Source organism: Salvelinus fontinalis, unplaced genomic scaffold (genome assembly GCF_029448725.1).
Source record: "Salvelinus fontinalis isolate EN_2023a unplaced genomic scaffold, ASM2944872v1 scaffold_0463, whole genome shotgun sequence".
Taxonomy (NCBI): Eukaryota; Metazoa; Chordata; class Actinopteri; order Salmoniformes; family Salmonidae; genus Salvelinus; species Salvelinus fontinalis.
The window spans coordinates 105115-113583 of NW_026600672.1; positions in this window are offsets into that span (position 1 = coordinate 105115).

The window sequence follows — 8469 nt, forward strand, 5'->3', positions numbered from 1 at the left end:
CTCATTGGTTAATATTCACTGTAGTAGAAACATCTGTTGGGTTGGTAGAATGTGTAAAGACCCTCCTCATTGGTTAATATTCCCTGTAGTAGTAACATCTGTTGGTTGGTAGAATGTGTAAAGACCCACCTCATTGGTTAATATTCACTGTAGTAGAAACATCTGTTGGGTTGGTAGAATGTGTAAAGACCCACCTCATTGGTTAATATTCACTGTAGTAGAAACATCTGTTGGGTTGGTAGAATGTGTAAAGACCCTCCTCATTGGTTAATATTCCCTGTAGTAGTAACATCTGTTGGTTGGTAGAATGTGTAAAGACCCTCCTCATTGGTTAATATTCACTGTAGTAGAAACATCTGTTGGGTTGGTAGAATGTGTAAAGACCCACCTCATTGGTTAATATTCCCTGTAGTAGTAACATCTGTTGGTTGGTAGAATGTGTAAAGACCCTCCTCATTGGTTAATATTCCCTGTAGTAGTAACATCTGTTGGGTTGGTAGAATGTGTAAAGACCCTCCTCATTGGTTAATATTCCCTGTAGTAGTAACATCTGTTGGTTGGTAGAATGTGTAAAGACCCTCCTCATTGGTTAATATTCCCTGTAGTAGTAACATCTGTTGGGTTGGTAGAATGTGTAAAGACCCTCCTCATTGGTTAATATTCACTGAAGTAGTAACATCTGTTGGGTTGGTAGAATGTGTAAAGACCCTCCTCATTGGTTAATATTCACTGTAGTAGAAACATCTGTTGGGTTGGTAGAATGTGTAAAGACCCTCCTCATTGGTTAATATTCCCTGTAGTAGTAACATCTGTTGGGTTGGTAGAATGTGTAAAGACCCTCCTCATTGGTTAATATTCACTGTAGTAGAAACATCTGTTGGGTTGGTAGAATGTGTAAAGACCCACCTCATTGGTTAATATTCACTGTAGTAGTAACATCTGTTGGGTTGGTAGAATGTGTAAAGACCCTCCTCATTGGTTAATATTCACTGTAGTAGTAACATCTGTTGGGTTGGTAGAATGTGTAAAGACCCTCCTCATTGGTTAATATTCCCTGTAGTAGTAACATCTGTTGGGTTGGTAGAATGTGTAAAGACCCTCCTCATTGGTTAATATTCCCTGTAGTAGTAACATCTGTTGGGTTGGTAGAATGTGTAAAGACCCTCCTCATTGGTTAATATTCCCTGTAGTAGTAACATCTGTTGGTAGAATGTGTAAAGACCCACCTCATTGGTTAATATTCCCTGTAGTAGTAACATCTGTTGGTAGAATGTGTAAAGTCCCACCTCATTGGTTAATATTCACTGTAGTAGTAACATCTGTTGGGTTGGTAGAATGTGTAAAGACCCTCCTCATTGGTTAATATTAACTGTAGTATAAACATCTGTTGGTTGGTAGAATGTGTAAAGACCCACCTCATTGGTTAATATTCCCTGTAGTAGTAACATCTGTTGGGTTGGTAGAATGTGTAAAGACCCACCTCATTGGTTAATATTCACTGTAGTAGTAACATCTGTTGGGTTGGTAGAATGTGTAAAGACCCTCCTCATTGGTTAATATTCACTGTAGTAGTAACATCTGTTGGGTTGGTAGAATGTGTAAAGACCCATCTCATTGGTTAATATTCACTGTAGTAGTAACATCTGTTGGGTTGGTAGAATGTGTAAAGACCCACCTCATTGGTTAATATTCACTGTAGTAGTAACATCTGTTGGGTTGGTAGAATGTGTAAAGACCCTCCTCATTGGTTAATATTCACTGTAGTAGTAACATCTGTTGGGTTGGTAGAATGTGTAAAGACCCTCCTCATTGGTTAATATTCACTGTAGTAGAAACATCTGTTGGTTGGTAGAATGTGTAAAGACCCTCCTCATTGGTTAATATTCACTGTAGTAGTAACATCTGTTGGGTTGGTAGAATGTGTAAAGACCCTCCTCATTGGTTAATATTCACTGTGTTGGGTTGGTAGAATGTGTAAAGACCCACCTCATTGGTTAATATTCACTGTAGTAGTAACATCTGTTGGGTTGGTAGAATGTGTAAAGACCCTCCTCATTGGTTAATATTCCCTGTAGTAGTAACATCTGTTGGGTTGGTAGAATGTGTAAAGACCCTCCTCATTGGTTAATATTCACTGTAGTAGTAACATCTGTTGGGTTGGTAGAATGTGTAAAGACCCTCCTCATTGGTTAATATTCCCTGTAGTAGAAACATCTGTTGGGTTGGTAGAATGTGTAAAGACCCTCCTCATTGGTTAATATTCACTGTAGTAGTAACATCTGTTGGTAGAATGTGTAAAGACCCACCTCATTGGTTAATATTCCCTGTAGTAGTAACATCTGTTGGGTTGGTAGAATGTGTAAAGACCCTCCTCATTGGTTAATATTCCCTGTAGTAGTAACATCTGTTGGTTGGTAGAATGTGTAAAGACCCTCCTCATTGGTTAATATTCACTGTAGTAGTAACATCTGTTGGGTTGGTAGAATGTGTAAAGACCCACCTCATTGGTTAATATTCACTGTAGTAGACACATCTGTTGGGTTGGTAGAATGTGTAAAGACCCTCCTCATTGGTTAATATTCACTGTAGTAGTAACATCTGTTGGTTGGTAGAATGTGTAAAGACCCTCCTCATTGGTTAATATTCCCTGTAGTAGTAACATCTGTTGGGTTGGTAGAATGTGTAAAGACCCACCTCATTGGTTAATATTCACTGTAGTAGAAACATCTGTTGGTTGGTAGAATGTGTAAAGACCCACCTCATTGGTTAATATTCACTGTAGTAGTAACATCTGTTGGGTTGGTAGAATGTGTAAAGACCCTCCTCATTGGTTAATATTCACTGTAGTAGTAACATCTGTTGGTTGGTAGAATGTGTAAAGACCCTCCTCATTGGTTAATATTCACTGTAGTAGAAACATCTGTTGGGTTGGTAGAATGTGTAAAGACCCTCCTCATTGGTTAATATTCCCTGTAGTAGTAACATCTGTTGGGTTGGTAGAATGTGTAAAGACCCACCTCATTGGTTAATATTCCCTGTAGTAGTAACATCTGTTGGTTGGTAGAATGTGTAAAGACCCTCCTCATTGGTTAATATTCCCTGTAGTAGTAACATCTGTTGGTTGGTAGAATGTGTAAAGACCCACCTCATTGGTTAATATTCCCTGTAGTAGTAACATCTGTTGGTTGGTAGAATGTGTAAAGACCCACCTCATTGGTTAATATTCACTGTAGTAGTAACATCTGTTGGGTTGGTAGAATGTGTAAAGACCCACCTCATTGGTTAATATTCCCTGTAGTAGTAACATCTGTTGGTTGGTAGAATGTGTAAAGACCCACCTCATTGGTTAATATTCACTGTAGTAGTAACATCTGTTGGGTTGGTAGAATGTGTAAAGACCCACCTCATTGGTTAATATTCACTGTTGTAGTAACATCTGTTGGGTTGGTAGAATGTGTAAAGACCCACCTCATTGGTTAATATTCACTGTAGTAGTAACATCTGTTGGGTTGGTAGAATGTGTAAAGACCCTCCTCATTGGTTAATATTCCCTGTAGTAGAAACATCTGTTGGGTTGGTAGAATGTGTAAAGACCCACCTCATTGGTTAATATTCACTGTTGTAGTAACATCTGTTGGGTTGGTAGAATGTGTAAAGACCCTCCTCATTGGTTAATATTCCCTGTAGTAGTAACATCTGTTGGTTGGTAGAATGTGTAAAGACCCACCTCATTGGTTAATATTCCCTGTAGTAGAAACATCTGTTGGTAGAATGTGTAAAGACCCACCTCATTGGTTAATATTCACTGTAGTAGTAACATCTGTTGGGTTGGTAGAATGTGTAAAGACCCACCTCATTGGTTAATATTCACTGTAGTAGAAACATCTGTTGGTTGGTAGAATGTGTAAAGACCCTCCTCATTGGTTAATATTCCCTGTAGTAGTAACATCTGTTGGGTTGGTAGAATGTGTAAAGACCCACCTCATTGGTTAATATTCCCTGTAGTAGTAACATCTGTTGGGTTGGTAGAATGTGTAAAGACCCACCTCATTGGTTAATATTCACTGTAGTAGTAACATCTGTTGGGTTGGTAGAATGTGTAAAGACCCACCTCATTGGTTAATATTCCCTGTAGTAGTAACATCTGTTGGGTTGGTAGAATGTGTAAAGACCCACCTCATTGGTTAATATTCACTGTAGTAGAAACATCTGTTGGGTTGGTAGAATGTGTAAAGACCCACCTCATTGGTTAATATTCCCTGTAGTAGTAACATCTGTTGGGTTGGTAGAATGTGTAAAGACCCACCTCATTGGTTAATATTCACTGTAGTAGAAACATCTGTTGGGTTGGTAGAATGTGTAAAGACCCACCTCATTGGTTAATATTCCCTGTAGTAGTAACATCTGTTGGGTTGGTAGAATGTGTAAAGACCCACCTCATTGGTTAATATTCACTGTAGTAGAAACGTCTGTTGGGTTGGTAGAATGTGTAAAGACCCACCTCATTGGTTAATATTCACTGTAGTAGTAACATCTGTTGGGTTGGTAGAATGTGTAAAGACCCACCTCATTGGTTAATATTCCCTGTAGTAGTAACATCTGTTGGGTTGGTAGAATATGTAAAGACCCTCCTCATTGGTTAATATTCCCTGTAGTAGTAACATCTGTTGGTTGGTAGAATGTGGAAAGACCCACCTCATTGGTTAATATTCCCTGTAGTAGAAACGTCTGTTGGGTTGGTAGAATGTGTAAAGACCCACCTCATTGGTTAATATTCCCTGTAGTAGAAACGTCTGTTGGGTTGGTAGAATGTGTAAAGACCCACCTCATTGGTTAATATTCCCTGTAGTAGAAACGTCTGTTGGGTTGGTAGAATGTGTAAAGACCCACCTCATTGGTTAATATTCCCTGTAGTAGAAACGTCTGTTGGGTTGGTAGAATGTGTAAAGACCCACCTCATTGGTTAATATTCACTGTAGTAGTAACATCTGTTGGGTTGGTAGAATGTGTAAAGACCCACCTCATTGGTTAATATTCCCTGTAGTAGAAACGTCTGTTGGGTTGGTAGAATGTGTAAAGACCCTCCTCATTGGTTAATATTCACTGTAGTAGTAACATCTGTTGGTAGAATGTGTAAAGACCCACCTCATTGGTTAATATTCCCTGTAGTAGTAACATCTGTTGGGTTGGTAGAATGTGTAAAGACCCACCTCATTGGTTAATATTCACTGTAGTAGTAACATCTGTTGGGTTGGTAGAATGTGTAAAGACCCTCCTCATTGGTTAATATTCCCTGTAGTAGTAACATCTGTTGGTTGGTAGAATGTGTAAAGACCCACCTCATTGGTTAATATTCACTGTAGTAGTAACATCTGTTGGGTTGGTAGAATGTGTAAAGACCCACCTCATTGGTTAATATTCCCTGTAGTAGAAACATCTGTTGGGTTGGTAGAATGTGTAAAGACCCACCTCATTGGTTAATATTCCCTGTAGTAGAAACGTCTGTTGGGTTGGTAGAATGTGTAAAGACCCACCTCATTGGTTAATATTCCCTGTAGTAGTAACATCTGTTGGGTTGGTAGAATGTGTAAAGACCCACCTCATTGGTTAATATTCCCTGTAGTAGAAACATCTGTTGGGTTGGTAGAATGTGTAAAGACCCTCCTCATTGGTTAATATTCCCTGTAGTAGTAACATCTGTTGGTTGGTAGAATGTGTAAAGACCCACCTCATTGGTTAATATTCCCTGTAGTAGAAACATCTGTTGGGTTGGTAGAATGTGTAAAGACCCTCCTCATTGGTTAATATTCACTGTAGTAGTAACATCTGTTGGGTTGGTAGAATGTGTAAAGACCCTCCTCATTGGTTAATATTCCCTGTAGTAGTAACATCTGTTGGTTGGTAGAATGTGTAAAGACCCACCTCATTGGTTAATATTCCCTGTAGTAGTAACATCTGTTGGGTTGGTAGAATGTGTAAAGACCCTCCTCATTGGTTAATATTCCCTGTAGTAGTAACATCTGTTGGTTGGTAGAATGTGTAAAGACCCACCTCATTGGTTAATATTCACTGTAGTAGAAACATCTGTTGGGTTGGTAGAATGTGTAAAGACCCTCCTCATTGGTTAATATTCCCTGTAGTAGTAACATCTGTTGGTTGGTAGAATGTGTAAAGACCCACCTCATTGGTTAATATTCACTGTAGTAGAAACATCTGTTGGGTTGGTAGAATGTGTAAAGACCCACCTCATTGGTTAATATTCACTGTAGTAGAAACATCTGTTGGGTTGGTAGAATGTGTAAAGACCCTCCTCATTGGTTAATATTCCCTGTAGTAGTAACATCTGTTGGTTGGTAGAATGTGTAAAGACCCTCCTCATTGGTTAATATTCACTGTAGTAGAAACATCTGTTGGGTTGGTAGAATGTGTAAAGACCCACCTCATTGGTTAATATTCCCTGTAGTAGTAACATCTGTTGGTTGGTAGAATGTGTAAAGACCCACCTCATTGGTTAATATTCCCTGTAGTAGTAACATCTGTTGGGTTGGTAGAATGTGTAAAGACCCTCCTCATTGGTTAATATTCACTGTAGTAGAAACATCTGTTGGGTTGGTAGAATGTGTAAAGACCCACCTCATTGGTTAATATTCACTGTAGTAGTAACATCTGTTGGGTTGGTAGAATGTGTAAAGACCCACCTCATTGGTTAATATTCCCTGTAGTAGAAACATCTGTTGGGTTGGTAGAATGTGTAAAGACCCTCCTCATTGGTTAATATTCACTGTAGTAGAAACATCTGTTGGTAGAATGTGTAAAGACCCACCTCATTGGTTAATATTCACTGTAGTAGAAACATCTGTTGGTAGAATGTGTAAAGACCCTCCTCATTGGTTAATATTCACTGTAGTAGAAACATCTGTTGGTAGAATGTGTAAAGACCCACCTCATTGGTTAATATTCACTGTAGTAGAAACATCTGTTGGTAGAATGTGTAAAGACCCACCTCATTGGTTAATATTCACTGTAGTAGTAACATCTGTTGGGTTGGTAGAATGTGTAAAGACCCTCCTCATTGGTTAATATTCACTGTAGTAGAAACATCTGTTGGGTTGGTAGAATGTGTAAAGACCCTCCTCATTGGTTAATATTCACTGTAGTAGAAACATCTGTTGGGTTGGTAGAATGTGTAAAGACCCTCCTCATTGGTTAATATTCCCTGTAGTAGTAACATCTGTTGGTTGGTAGAATGTGTAAAGACCCACCTCATTGGTTAATATTCACTGTAGTAGAAACATCTGTTGGGTTGGTAGAATGTGTAAAGACCCACCTCATTGGTTAATATTCACTGTAGTAGAAACATCTGTTGGGTTGGTAGAATGTGTAAAGACCCTCCTCATTGGTTAATATTCCCTGTAGTAGTAACATCTGTTGGTTGGTAGAATGTGTAAAGACCCTCCTCATTGGTTAATATTCACTGTAGTAGAAACATCTGTTGGGTTGGTAGAATGTGTAAAGACCCACCTCATTGGTTAATATTCCCTGTAGTAGTAACATCTGTTGGTTGGTAGAATGTGTAAAGACCCTCCTCATTGGTTAATATTCCCTGTAGTAGTAACATCTGTTGGGTTGGTAGAATGTGTAAAGACCCTCCTCATTGGTTAATATTCCCTGTAGTAGTAACATCTGTTGGGTTGGTAGAATGTGTAAAGACCCTCCTCATTGGTTAATATTCCCTGTAGTAGTAACATCTGTTGGGTTGGTAGAATGTGTAAAGACCCTCCTCATTGGTTAATATTCACTGTAGTAGTAACATCTGTTGGGTTGGTAGAATGTGTAAAGACCCTCCTCATTGGTTAATATTCACTGTAGTAGAAACATCTGTTGGGTTGGTAGAATGTGTAAAGACCCTCCTCATTGGTTAATATTCCCTGTAGTAGTAACATCTGTTGGGTTGGTAGAATGTGTAAAGACCCTCCTCATTGGTTAATATTCACTGTAGTAGAAACATCTGTTGGGTTGGTAGAATGTGTAAAGACCCACCTCATTGGTTAATATTCACTGTAGTAGTAACATCTGTTGGGTTGGTAGAATGTGTAAAGACCCTCCTCATTGGTTAATATTCACTGTAGTAGTAACATCTGTTGGGTTGGTAGAATGTGTAAAGACCCTCCTCATTGGTTAATATTCCCTGTAGTAGTAACATCTGTTGGGTTGGTAGAATGTGTAAAGACCCTCCTCATTGGTTAATATTCCCTGTAGTAGTAACATCTGTTGGGTTGGTAGAATGTGTAAAGACCCTCCTCATTGGTTAATATTCCCTGTAGTAGTAACATCTGTTGGTAGAATGTGTAAAGACCCACCTCATTGGTTAATATTCCCTGTAGTAGTAACATCTGTTGGTAGAATGTGTAAAGTCCCACCTCATTGGTTAATATTCACTGTAGTAGTAACATCTGTTGGGTTGGTAGA